This window comes from Callithrix jacchus, chromosome 3, assembly GCF_049354715.1.
Source record: "Callithrix jacchus isolate 240 chromosome 3, calJac240_pri, whole genome shotgun sequence".
Taxonomy (NCBI): Eukaryota; Metazoa; Chordata; class Mammalia; order Primates; family Cebidae; genus Callithrix; species Callithrix jacchus.
The window spans coordinates 150,019,322-150,033,311 of record NC_133504.1 but is presented as its reverse complement, the minus strand read 5'-3'; the positions used below and the strand labels follow the sequence as shown (position 1 = coordinate 150,033,311).

Genomic DNA, 13,990 nt, shown 5'->3' with positions numbered 1-13,990 from the left:
TACAATCATATTCCATAAGAATATTTCTAAGAATGCTTTTTCTTTACTTACTTAGAAGATGAAGTTTTTATAGGCAGAAAGCCATAACTCTTTTACCTGGCTAATGTTACAATGGACACTATTTATTGCCATTTCAATAGGCTCTTTTCTTGAAGACTCTGGCATCTTAGAACCTGCATCTCTGTAGGTACAGGCCTGTCTCACTCCTGTCATTTTCCATATTACACTCAGTCCTTCCCTTATAGTAATTTTATTTCTGCTTCTACCTGTCTTTTGAGTTGGCTCTCCCTGGGGGAATGAATAATTTCCTAGTTATTGATTCTTCTTATAATTTTAGTTCTCATCGAAGCTGGCCATGTTATGAAACTTTGACAACTCCCAAACCATCTAAGTGATTTCCTTCTTTCTATGACATCTTTCTTTTCTGGGTTTTCATCTCTGCCTTCTCATTGTTCTTCCTTAGTTTCCTTGATTATGTGCTATTTCTGCCCACGCCTTCAACATGAGAGTTTTCTATCACTGTACTCTGTTTTGCACTGCAAATATTGTCTCCAAATAAATTTCATCTAATATTAAAGGTTACAACATTAATGTACATGCTGACAGCTGAAAAATCTGCATAAAAAGCTCTATTTCTCCCTTGAGTCATCTAGAGAACTGCTTACTATACATCACTTCAAAAATGTCTGTTGAATTATGTCCAAAATTATTAATTACATGATTTCAAGAAAACCTCCTGTATTCCCTATCCCAGAACCTGACATGAGCTACTACACTCAGTGACTCAAGTGTAGAATCTAATTTTTATCCTTAGGATCTCCTTGCCTCTCACCTTTGCACCCAACCAAGCAACACATCGTACATGTGAGGAATGTTACTATAACTTCCTAACTGGTTTCATGGAGTACTTATCACCATTAAAATTCATTCTCAGACCTCCTTTACACCAAATTTTTCTAAAACAAGAACTGACCAAACCACTTCCCTACTGAAAACAGTTGCTGGCTACCTGTTAGCTATAAGATAGAGCCCAAGCTTAGCAAACAAAAAGCTCTATGGAGCTGGGGGTTGACAACCTCTCTAATGTAATGACCTCTTTGTTGTGTGCCACTTGTGGTTGCATGTTCACACTTCACTATGCAATTTGACATTCTACTTATTCTGCTCAGGATCATTTTTCAATTTGTGTCTATAAGGAAAATGCCTACTAATACTAAAATATATTTTTCCTCCTTCTCTGGGTGGTATGCATTTCATTTTAGTACTTTTGTGTTGGGCATTACGGTATTAGCATTCTATACAGTCTCGTGATTAATAGTTCATCAGTTAATAATTCATATTTCTGCTACTTTCACTACTTCATAAGGTAGTAACACATAGCACAATGTCTAGCACAGAGAAATGTTCAACAGATGGTTTCTGAGCCTCACTGAAATTACATCAATTCCTTAAATATGAAGCAAAAGAAATATGTTGCTTTCTGATGCTATAAAATTTCATTGTCAGTTAAATCAATAAAAAAATTGCTCAAGTAAATTAATGGGAATGATAAAGCAGTCACTTCATATCTGTTTAACTATTCAATTGGTATGTCATGATAAAAACATAATTTTATTTTAGTTGGAAAAAACCTGTCACTTTAGAGGAGAAAATGCATATTCTCTTAATTGTTTGACTTTTTCTACTTATTTTGGTGAAGTTTAAATAGACCTTGAATGGCATGGTTTACCCTACTTGCTTATCCATGTGGGAAGGAAACACTGAACAACTGGCATACTTTATTATCTAATGTTTCAAGGCAATTATTTAAGACCTGTGATGGTCACTGTCATGCCAAACTTCCTCTGTTTACCCAGAGGTAACACAGTGACATTCATCAACATGTTGCAAGGTAGTTTTAGCTTAAAAGTATAAACCCCTAAATATGTAATATTTAATTTACTTTGTTTGATTTAAAAATATTTTATACTTAAAACTTTAACTTCAACTTAGCTAATTGCTTTTGGGAAATTACACCATTCATTTTCACATTTCTCTATATGGTAAACCCTGATATGTAATTCTCATTTGTCAATGATATTCAATACAAGATGAATTATTTTTCAAGACATAATGCTCTGGGTAACAGTTCTCTTTGATAGTGCTCAAATTAAGTGTAGAATGTATATGATAAAGAGTGGAAGTAAAAATATAAAAATGGAGAATTTAATAAAAATATAAAAATATATTTAAGTATATCACATAAAATTGTGATATGCATGAAAATAAAATAATAGTGACTTTTTTTGAATGGCTAACATTAACCTTCTAAAAATAGTGATTTTATTTTCCTTTAAGCTAATACTGTACTCTCAACATGAATATTTTAGCAGTCTAATCTTCTGAACAGATTTTTAACAGTAAAATAAAAAAAAAGATACAAGGTAGATTCCAAAGAAAAAAATTGGAAAGGGAGAGGTTGGAAGCCTTCTCTGATGATGTTAAGAGCACTCTTTTATTTATTTATTTGTTTGTTTGTTTGTTTATTTATTCATTTATTTATTTTTTGATACAGGGTCTCACTCTGCCACAGAAGCTTGAGTGTAGTAGCAGGATCACCGCTCACTGTAGCCTCAACCTCCTGGGCTCAAGCAATCCTCCTGCCTTAGCATCCCATGTAGCTGGGACCACAGGTGCATGCCACCACGCCTGATTCATTTTTGTTTTTTTGCTTTTTTTGGCAGACACAGGATTTCACCCTGTTACCCAGGTTGGTCTCAAACTCCTATGGTTAAGTGACAGGTACACCTCAGCCTTCCAACATACTGGGATAAGCACAATCTTAAACTACACACAGCCTTTGACTTTGCTTTTGTTAAGGCTTCAGTCATCTCATCCCTGGGCTGTTACAGTAAACTTGTCTCATTTCCTAACACTAGTCTCTCCTAAAGCCAGCTCAGAATTGGATACCACCAAGTAGAGCTATACAAAGCAAACCTGTCACGTTCTTCCTATTTAAAAATCTTGGATGTTTTCTGTTGCCAACCAAAAAGCATGGAAATACCTTCACATATAAACTAAAGATATTCAAATACATTCCCAGTTTATGTATTCAGTCTAAGCTTTGTCCTATCTCATTCTTTAATAAAAATACGAAGGCTCCTACTAAGGCTGTCTGTACAATACCACATTAAATTTTCTTGGCCTTTATCAATTATAGTAAATTATTTTAAAGGACATTATTCAGCCTTCATCTCCTTCTCCAAAGAGAAAATACCTATTTCAGACTCATCTGAAATAGCAGCTCTTTTGTGAAGCATTTGATATTTATTTCCAGGCAAAACATTTACAGCTTTCATATGTTCCCACAACCCTACTGTCAACTATTAGTGTTGTTTTCTTCTTGTACTATAATTACTTGTCTATTTTCTTTTATACTGTAAGGTCCTCAAAAGTATTATATTTCTTCTTTCTGCACTTCTGGTCCTAAAAGAATGGAAGATACTCAATGTATGTAAGTCTGTGTGTGTGTGTATATACATATATATATATGTGTGTGTGTATATATATTATATATATATGTATGTGTGTATGTGTATATATATATATATATATATATATACACATATGTCACAGAGGTAAACATGATACATGTAAAACACAATAGTCTATTAGCAAAAGGAACATTTACCAAGGTATGATTGTAGGACAACCACAAGAGATATAGTGCAATAACCATACATAGAGACCAAGCTCTTATCAACCTAGACTCCACAGGCAAGAAGAAGGAATGGTTACTGAAAACAAGAAGGGCATAGAATCATGTGGGGTTATATGCCTTGGTAGGAGCAGTGACTTTCAATCAAGAGATGGAGCCAGATGGAGCCTTCATCTAGGAAGAAAGCTAGAAAATACATATCCTCACTCTATTCTACTACTTCCCTTCAGTTTTCTTATTGGCAATCCTTATTGGTAGACATCAATTGGAAGCCTAGCGGTCTGGGAGCCTCTTAATGTCATCCAATTATATTAGGACTCCAGAGATTGTCAACACAGAAAAGAATAAGGAGTAGATCTAGAGGGATAAATAAAGAGATCCAACATTACTTATTGATTGCATTGTATGCTACACACAACACGATCTTCAGGGATAATGCAATAAGTAACTATATTATCCTTCATTACTATCCATGTTCCAAAAAATTGAGAAATAAAACTTCACTTTTATTAAGAAAATTAGAAAATCTATCCAAAAACTGTCCTTGTTCTTGCTGTAAGAGGTCAAATTGAGGGACATAACTTTAAGTCTATTTTCCAAGTAAATTTGCATATACTGAGTCTTAAATCTGAAGGATTCCGTTACCTATTCATAAACATCTAAATTGGACAGTTCTGTTAAATGCACATGTGTCAATTCTCCCTTCAAGCAAATTGGCCCCAAGAGAAAAGACAGAATGGAGAAAAATAATTCAGTGATTCTTCTCAAATTTATAAATCACTTAAATATTAAAGTTAATAATATATAATGCAAATTAATTTATAATAGGTATGATGATTCTCTGTCTTTCTAATTCCAGATATCCAGCTTCCAAGTTGGAAGAAATGAAACTTCTTAACTTCAGAAGAAGGAGGATGCAGAGGAGAAGGTGAGGCATGGCAGTGAAATGTAGCCTACTCCATCTCAGGAGACTAAGAAGTGGAGGGTGCATCCTCTGCCACCAATATTAATTCTCCTGACATAATCTGTCTGTATAGTACCACTGAAATTGGCAGCAGTAAACTAGAAGGTTTTGGGAATTGCTGCCTTTGTCTTAGAACTCGCTGCCAAACCTAATAGCTAAAACATTCACCGCCAATATTTAATACTGATCAGATAACAATCAATAGTTGTTAACAAATGCAGTCAGGATTTAGATTGATTTAAAATATAAATTCAGGCCATCAGAACTCCAGCCAGTCCACCTAGTCATTCATTCACCTCTGAACACTGTGACTTCATAAATCACATTTCTGAAAATTTTAGTCCCTATATATAGAATTATGAGAATAAGAAAGGAAAAGAGAGAGGCACTGAAAGAAAATCAAAAGCAGAAAAAATACATTTGTCTTCTAATGATATACTTGCCTACTTAATAAGTAATATTTTTCTGTGTTATGTTAGGTTATATTAAATATTTTGAAGGCGATCTTCTGGTTTGTGAACACTGAATAGTTGCAACACTGATATTTTAAATTAATTTTGGCTCATCTTCTGTTAATTACATTTATATTAAAAGAATATAAATGTGTGTGATTTAATATGTTTTAAAACTCACAGGTTTTCAGATCTACAAATTGAGCATACCAACCTAAAAATCTAAAATCAGAAATCCTCCAAAATTCAAAAGTTTTGAGCATGACACTACAACCGGGAAATTTCATACCTGACCACTTGTGGTGGCTCACAGTCAAAACACAGATGCACAATGCACAGTTTATTCAGTATTCCACTCAGCACCCTGCAGCTGTGATGCATATTTTCCATGCACATACAGATTCCCAGACCCAAGTAGCCCCACACAGGTTCATAAAATGATACATGTGCAGGTCAGACACACTAACAGCAGGTTCCCCACTATGCTCCACAGGAGGCGAAGACCTATATGTATTACTCACTGTGTTTTTTGTTGGTTTATTTGTTGTATTCTCTGCTCTGTGGTGTAAAGATATTGTTGAAAACATCAAAAAGACCAGCAGGTGTCCCTATGTGTGACAGTAATAAGATAAAGAGGATGCATTTATGTTTATCTATAGCAAAGAAAGTCAAGCTGTTGGAGAAACTGGATAGTGTGTGTAAAATGTCTTACTGAAGAGTTTGGTGTTGGAATGACCATTAATATGGCCTGAAGAAAGAGAAAACTAAACTCTCTAAATTTCCATTCCAAAACTATGAATACATGTCAATGAAAAATAGAAAAACACTGCATAAAGTGAAAAATAAAAATCCCCATCATATACTAAAAGATAAGATCCAGTAATATCACAGTGAACACATTCCATTTCAAGTTGGATAAAGAAGCAAGACCCAACTGTATGCCATTTCAAGAGACCCATCTCACAGGCAATGGCACCCATAGGCTCAAACTAAAAGATTGAAGAAAGATCTGTCAAGCAAATGGAAAACAACAACAGAAAAGAGCAAGATTGCTATTCTTATTTCACACAAAAGGGATTTTAAACCAATAACGACAAAAAAGAACAAAGAAAGGCATTCCATAATAGTAAAGGGGTCAATTCAACAAAAAGACTTAACTCTCCTAAATATATTTGCACCCAACCTTGGAGCACCCAGCTTCATAAAACAACATCTTAGGGACCCACAAAGAGACTTGGATAACCACACAATCATAGTGGGAGACTTCAACAGCCTACTGACAGTGTTAGACAGGTCTTGAAGGCAGAAAACGAGCAAAGATCTTCAGGACCTAAACTAAGCATATGACTAAATAAACCTCACAAACATCTACAGACTACTCTATTCAGTAGTAGAAAGCTTAGCTGAATTTTGCCCTCCAGTTACTTGGAAAGCATAATTTATTCAATAATCAACTAGAATATTTACCTCAGGAAGCTTCCAAATAAAGTATTAAGATATGGTCTGATGTATTCTTGCTGCTTATGGCAAAACAGAAAAGAAAGAAGATAAATTGAGAAAGAAAACCTCTAGCAAAAAGGATCAAGTATTTTATTATTTGGGAAATGTTCAGCCTATCAAGGCAGCAAAAGATGCTAAAATTGGGAGATTCACTAAAAACATGGTCTGGAGAAAAAGCAAAGGATGTGGCTGCCTTATTTTTGTTTGTTTCAAAGCTCTTTCTAGAACCTCGGGAGAATCAAGAGTTCAAAGTGTTCCTCACACAAACATCTCTTTGAAAAGATTAGGCATGTGATTCCTGGATCTTTTCAGCCATCTCAGCAGAGGCCAGAATAAAAACGGGACTGCATGGGAAAGGTCTGCATAGGACCGCTCTCGTCTCTCAGGGACTGAATCTCTGCGGCATGCATGAGAGATCCACGAGGGCTTTTAGTTGGTTATTATACAAGCAGAAACACTGTCAGTTGGACTGAAAGAGACAAAAAAAAAAAAAACAAAACAAAACCCTATAATATAGGCAGGAAACAATCTGATAAAACTAATCAGCTGCAAATGTGCTACCTATTCATTAGAAAGGAAGGAGACAGAAAATGAAGCTGAAAGCCATGGGAAGATTATTCCCAGGCTTAATGGAATTTGCCACTTTGGATTTCAAAATTGCTGGATAATGGTGATTTATTTTTCTTCCATTTTCTCCTTTTCAGAATGAAAATTCCCATAACTGGTATCCTGTGGCTGGCTCACAATTGTATTTTGGGAGAAAACATCAGCATTTTTTCTAGTTTCAAAAACTTATAGATAGAAGTTTTGTCCCATGATGCATTATACTGAATCTTTTTCATAATTAATTTAGATTATGAGATTTGGGAATTTTGAACTGATGATATTTACATGAGATTTTTTGGACCTTGACGCTGTAATGGATCAAAACTTTTGGGAATGTCGGTACTGGGTTGTGTGGGAGCATTTTGCATGTGGAACATATATAAACATTTAGAGGCCAGTGGGTAGATATTGGTAGGCAGACTAATAGACCCTCATTTATGTCTTAATCTTTGGAACCTATGAATATGTAACTTTTCAATTGCAAAAGGACTTAGCACAAGTGATAAAATTATGGATCTTGAAATAGAGAGATTATACTAGATTATCTGGGTGTACTTAATATAATCACAAAGATCCTTATAAAGGAAAAAAAAAAGGAGCCAAGAGATTCAGGATCAGAGGAGATATGATGTTGTAAACTGATGTCATATAATGTGATTTTTTGCTTTGAAAATGGACATTGAAGTTGAAAAACAGGAGAAAAAGTAATCCTCCTTAGAGCTTCCAGAAGAAACTCAATTCTGCCGAAAACTTGATGTTACTCGAGTGATATTTGACCTCCAGAAATGTAAGATAATAAAACTGTGTTGTTTTATTCTACTAAATTTGTGCAGATTTGTTACAACAGCAATAAGAAAATGGTGCAACCAGAAAATAGGCTGATAAAAACTAACACCGCCTCGGGGACCTGTGGAACAATGACAGAAGAACCCACATTTATATTATCAGAGCTCCTGAGAGGTGGAGAAAAATGATGAGCTAGAAATGCATTTGCAGTAATGATGGCTGAAAACTTCCAAAATTTGGCAAAAGACATAAAGCAACAAAGTCAAGGAGCTGTGTGAACCCCAAAAACATTTACATCAATATAATATCCTAATTAAACTTCTGAAAACTAAAAACAAAGAAAACAAGTCTGGAAATCAGTGAGGGAAATGACACATTACTTACAGAAAACAAAAAATCTATTAATTTTGAACTATTTAAATGACAAACACTAGGAATAAAAGGAAAAATAAATTGGATACAAGAAAACTAAAATAATTTGTTGCCATAAGACTTATGCTTAAAGATTGGCTAAAGAAAATTCTTTAAAAAAAAGAAATGATAGGGCTTTGCAGATACCGCCACTGCCTGGAGCCTTGTATGATCAGACATGATAATTTCCACCTCATTCTTCAACAGTGCCCTCAAAGGCGAGCCCTTGGGCCACATCTCCTTCAGGCTGTTTGCAAACAAGATTCCAAAGACAGTAGAAAACTTTCATGCTCTGAGCACTGCAGAGAAAGGATTTGGTTATAAAGGTTCCTGCTTTCACAGAATTATTCCAAGGTTTATGTGTCAGGGCGGTGACTTCACTTGCCATAATGGCACAGGTGGCAAGTCCATCTATAGGGAGAAATTTGATAGTGAGAACTTCATCCTAAAACATACAGGTCTTGGCATCATGTCCACAGCAAATGCTGGACGCAACAGAAACGGTTCCCAGTTTTTCATCTATGCTGCCAAGACTGAGTGGTTGGATGACGAGCATGTGGTCTTTGGCAAGATAAAAGAAGGCATGAATATAGTGGAGGCCATTGAGTGCCTTGGGTCCAGGAATGGCAAGAGCAGCCAGAAGATCACCATTGCTGACTGCGGACAACTCTAAGTTTGACTTGTGTTTTATCTTGACTACCAGACCATTCCTTCTATAGCTCAGCAGAGCACACCTCCACCCCATTTGCTCAGAGCATCCTAGATGCTCTCACTGCAGTTCCCTTTGGGTTCCATGTTTTCCTTGTTCCCTTCCATGTCTCAATGGATTGCAGAGTTAAGTTTGTGATTATGAAATAATGACTAAATAACAACAAAAAAAGAAATCATAAAATAAGGCAATTTGAGAGCAAGACATCAATGAAAAGTACAGAAATATTAATATATAAAATTCTCCTATTAGTTTTATATGTCATATCTAATCATATGTAAACAGAAATTACAATACCATCTGATACTCAAGGTAATGTTATTCCCAGCACTTTCAGAGGCCACGAGGGTGGATCACCTGAGGTCAGGAGTTCAAGACCAGCCTGACCAAAGTGGTGAAACCCCACCTCTACTAAAAGTGCAGAAATTAGCCAGGCATGATGGTGGGTGCCTGTAATCCCAGCTATGCAGGAGGCTGAGGCAGGAGAATTGCTTGAACCCAGGAGGTGGAGGTTGCAGTGAGCCAAGATGGCACCACTACACTTCAGCCTAGGTGAGAAGAGTGAGACTCCATTTTAGAAAAGAAAAAAAAAAAAAAAGAAATCTGATTACAAGTAAGATTTTTATACCTCACTTGAACAAATAAAATACTGATACCAATAGACTCTCATAATTCACATAGATATATTGCAATACCCAGAGCAATCACATTCAAAAATAGTATACAAAGTCAAGAGAGGATCCTGGGAAATATTTAGGTAATCTATACAATGGCAAAAAGTAAAAATAAAAAAGGAATAAACCAGATAAAACAAACAGAAAAAACACATAATATAAAGTAACAAAATCGACCTCTAATATATCACTAATTGCTTTAAGTATAAATGACCTGAATATATCAAATGACAGAGAATGACAGAATGGATTTTTTTTTAAGCCGTATCTATTTACTGTCTACAAGAAACTGACTTCAAATTCAGTTACATGGGTTGGTTAAAATTAAATGGTGGAAAGTCAGATACTACACAAACAATAATTTACAAAAATCAGAAGAGGCTACATTAATACATTAGTACAGTCATCCTGAAAAAAATAATTGGCAGTTACTTAAAAAGACTAAACATGCAGTGACTGTACTGCCCAGTAATTACATACTTGGCCATTTATCCTAGAAAGTGATAATTTGTTCACACAAAAATCTGTGCACAAATATTCATAGCTTTTTCACAATAGTAAAAAAACAGAAACAGCCAAATATATTTTAATTAGTAAATATAATTAAGTGGAAAAAAGCTAACTTAAAAAGACTGCATATTGTATCATTTTATTTACATAACATTTTTGAAATGGAAAAATATATATAGAAATGGAAAACTACTACAGGTTTCCCAGTTGTAAGAAGGAGGAGGGAAAAGCAAAACAGAAATGAATATAATTATAAAAGGGAAATGCAAGGCATCCCTGTGGTGATAATAGTGTTTTGTAAATTGATTTTATGATGAATATATGGACTTACACAGGAGATAAATTTACATAAACATATAAATGATTAAAAGTAAGACTGGAGAGAATTAAAATGTGGATTCTGACATTGTTAATATCCTAGTTATGATATTGCACTATAGCTTTTCAAGATATTACAATTCGGGGAAACTGAAGTCTAAACAAGGCTCATCTGTATCATTTTTAAAAACTGCATGCGAATCTACAACTTTACAAAATAAATGGTGTGATTAAAATTATGTGAGCATGTATGTGTATTTTAAAAATTCTCCTGTTTGCCTTGATTTATGTGTTATTTAAAGCTCTGATGTTTAATTTCAAATAATTTAAAATTTTGTAGGTATTTAATATAATTGATTTCTAACATATTTTATATTATTTCAGTCTTTTTAAATATGTTGAAGTTTTACTTTTTTATGGCAGGTGGACTAATCTTTCTCAAAAACTTGGGAAATAATATGTTGTTATTCAAGAGTTCTCTTTTTAAGCATGTAATTTCAGAAATCTTTTTCAGAATCTCTAATCAACTAAACTATCATAAGTGAGAGTGAATGCAATGCAGTAAGTGTTTGTATATAAATCCTGGTTTCATCATTTTCTAGGTGTATGAGATTTAGCTTATGATATTAAGGTGTTATATTTTTTCTAGTGAAAAATATATTACTACATTTACAATGTGAAGAAAATAATTTTGAAATTCACGAAACAGTTACACTAAGCATGTAGTGCTCCTGAAGATGTTCCTGAACAAACAGCTAAATGGGAATCTCTTCTGAGGTATTAGTTAATTTCATTTCACCAAGGCATCAATTTGCCACTTTGGGATACTAGATGCAAGATTCTATGCATTTCTTTTGTCATCTGGGTTTTGAAATATCTTGCTGTTCTAAAATTCTATTCTGATTTGTTTAAACCAAAACTCTAATGCGTGTTTCTTATTATATGTCTGTCTTCATTTTTATATATGTTGTGGAAGACTGGCAGATTTCCTTTGCCCACATCAATATACCTTATTACTACTAGCATTCCTGCTGCTTACTCATCTTGCTCCAGTGCTCATTGCTGTTGCACCTTCCCCATCAGCTTCCTTCCTCCTTCTGCTAGTACTGCTAATTCTCCCTAACTCACCACTGAGTCACATTCTTAATTAAGGTGCTGGCATATTTCAGACACCTTTACCTTATTCAAGACTTTTCCATTTTATAAATTTTGATCAGCCCCACTTAACTTCACAGTGGGCAGGCTTTAACTGGCTCTTATAAACGTCTATTCTTTCGGATGCGAAACACACCTTCCTAGATAGTGCGGCCAAAAATCATCCAAAGAAGTCAAATTTAATTATATCTTATTTCAAATTTTATTATGAACATTTTCAAAAACACAAGTAGCAGAGAATAATGTAGTTAAATTCATAAACCCCCACCTAGCCTCAACATATTTAAACAACAGGCCAATTTTGTATTGTCTATTATCTAAATGCACCAAATTACCCTTGTTTCCCATTAAATTAGCTTAAAACAAATTCTAGTCACTATATAATTGTACCTATAATACTTCACTATGAAAAAAACTGAATAAAAAAATCTTTAACACTATCTGGATTAAAACAATTTATAATAAATCTTGAATATTATAAATCTATGTTATATCATTCCTGATTATAAAAAGGTAAGTTATAACCAAGGAAAACATATATTGCTTATTTTTAATTTAAAAACTTGTGCTAACCTATTACATTTTATACACATTTACTGTATTCAATTTGAAATCATGGGGTTAGCTGTAAAATCCGCCAAATATATTACATACAGCATTTCAAGTTTAGTAAAAGATTTGACATTGCTATTCTCATTTTGTGAGGTAAGTTATATATAGCTAAGAAAATCAGAGTCAATCTAATTTTATCTAGGCTTGCAGTCATATTCATCTTTCACTCTTAACACAACTTAGTAGCAAGGTCTTTAAAACGTGTATTTCCTTAGTATCTTAGTAAAGGATATGTAATTTGTCTCATTTTGCAGATGAAGATACCGAGGCTCAGGAAATATATTTGTTATAAGTCACAAAAGGAAAACCCAGCTTTTCTAACCTGATGTCTTTTCAGCCTATTATGCTAACTTTTTCCTGTGTAATTGTCATGGTAATATTAAATCACATTGTTTCTTCTACACCAGCCGAGGTACCAAATGTCACCAGAGAGAAATTAGTAATGGCCATAATACAAAGACAAAAACTGTGAAGTAAAAGCAAAATTCCTCATCTCATTCTTTATCTTCCAATATTTTTTTCCTTAAAATTATTCAATAGAGACATTAGTCTATCACCAAAGTCTCCTTGACTCCACCGAAACTCTATTAATGACTACAGGGATCATTGCATACTTTTCCTCACAATGAGATGCTTAAATTGATTTTAGAATCAACTCTGATGCACCTCCAAGGAATTCCTAAATCTTCTCAATTACATCTCTTCCATCTCTTATGGATAAATCCCCCATTTTCACTGAATTTCTTAAAAACGACTATTTACAAGGGAAAACTATATGTGTTATGTGGTATATAAAAATAATTGAGTACTTTTATTGCCTTCAAGGAAGTTCACAGAAAAGCATTAAAGAAATGTCTATAAATTACTACAATGAAAGTGAAAATAAAATTATCTTAAGAAAGACACACAAAAATGTAATATGCGAATAAAGAGGCTTTAGAAAAGTATAGAGAAGAGATATAAGACTGAAGAGATACCCCTCTCTGGTCAGGCTCAGCAAGTGACATGGGGAACCCAGAGTTTAAGAGGCAGATTTTCAGCACGTAAGAAAGATGTATATGTTTAACCTAATTCACCCATAGCCTTGCTCCAATGTTAGTCCCAGTACGTCTACTTTCTTTGTAGGACTCTTGACATTTAAAGCAGAGTGTTTATCGTTATGCTAAACAACTCTGATATCAAATGGCACTACTAACCTATTTATATTTTATACATATTTCTGCATGTAAACCTGTTCAGCAGCATTTATAAATAATTGCAAGCACTTTTGTCAGTTTTCCAGTAGAGTTAATGTTGTATGTCTGGCTTTCTTTAGAATAGCTATAAAGTCAACTCCTACTTCATAAGATGATTTAATCTGTATTAAGATTCAAATACCTTCCTAAAGTTCAGTGTCACCCATGTTCACTATCTTCGAAAATTGTGGAGAGAATTATGGCAACACAATCCTCATTTCTGGATTAGTCAATTCATGGGTTAATATGCCATTTTAACATTTTCCAAAAAATACTTGCTCAAATAAATGTGAGAGAGGGAGAGAACACGTGGTATAATAATTTGCACGTTTTACAAACAACTATAAGTTGGCATTCAAGG

General features: G+C 34.1%; 1 pseudogene; it reads left to right on the top strand.

Annotated features, from left to right (window-relative positions):
* Positions 1–8,594: 8,594 nt before the first annotated feature.
* LOC144581883 (peptidyl-prolyl cis-trans isomerase A pseudogene) lies at positions 8,595–9,089 on the top strand (annotated as a pseudogene).
* Positions 9,090–13,990: the final 4,901 nt, after the last annotated feature.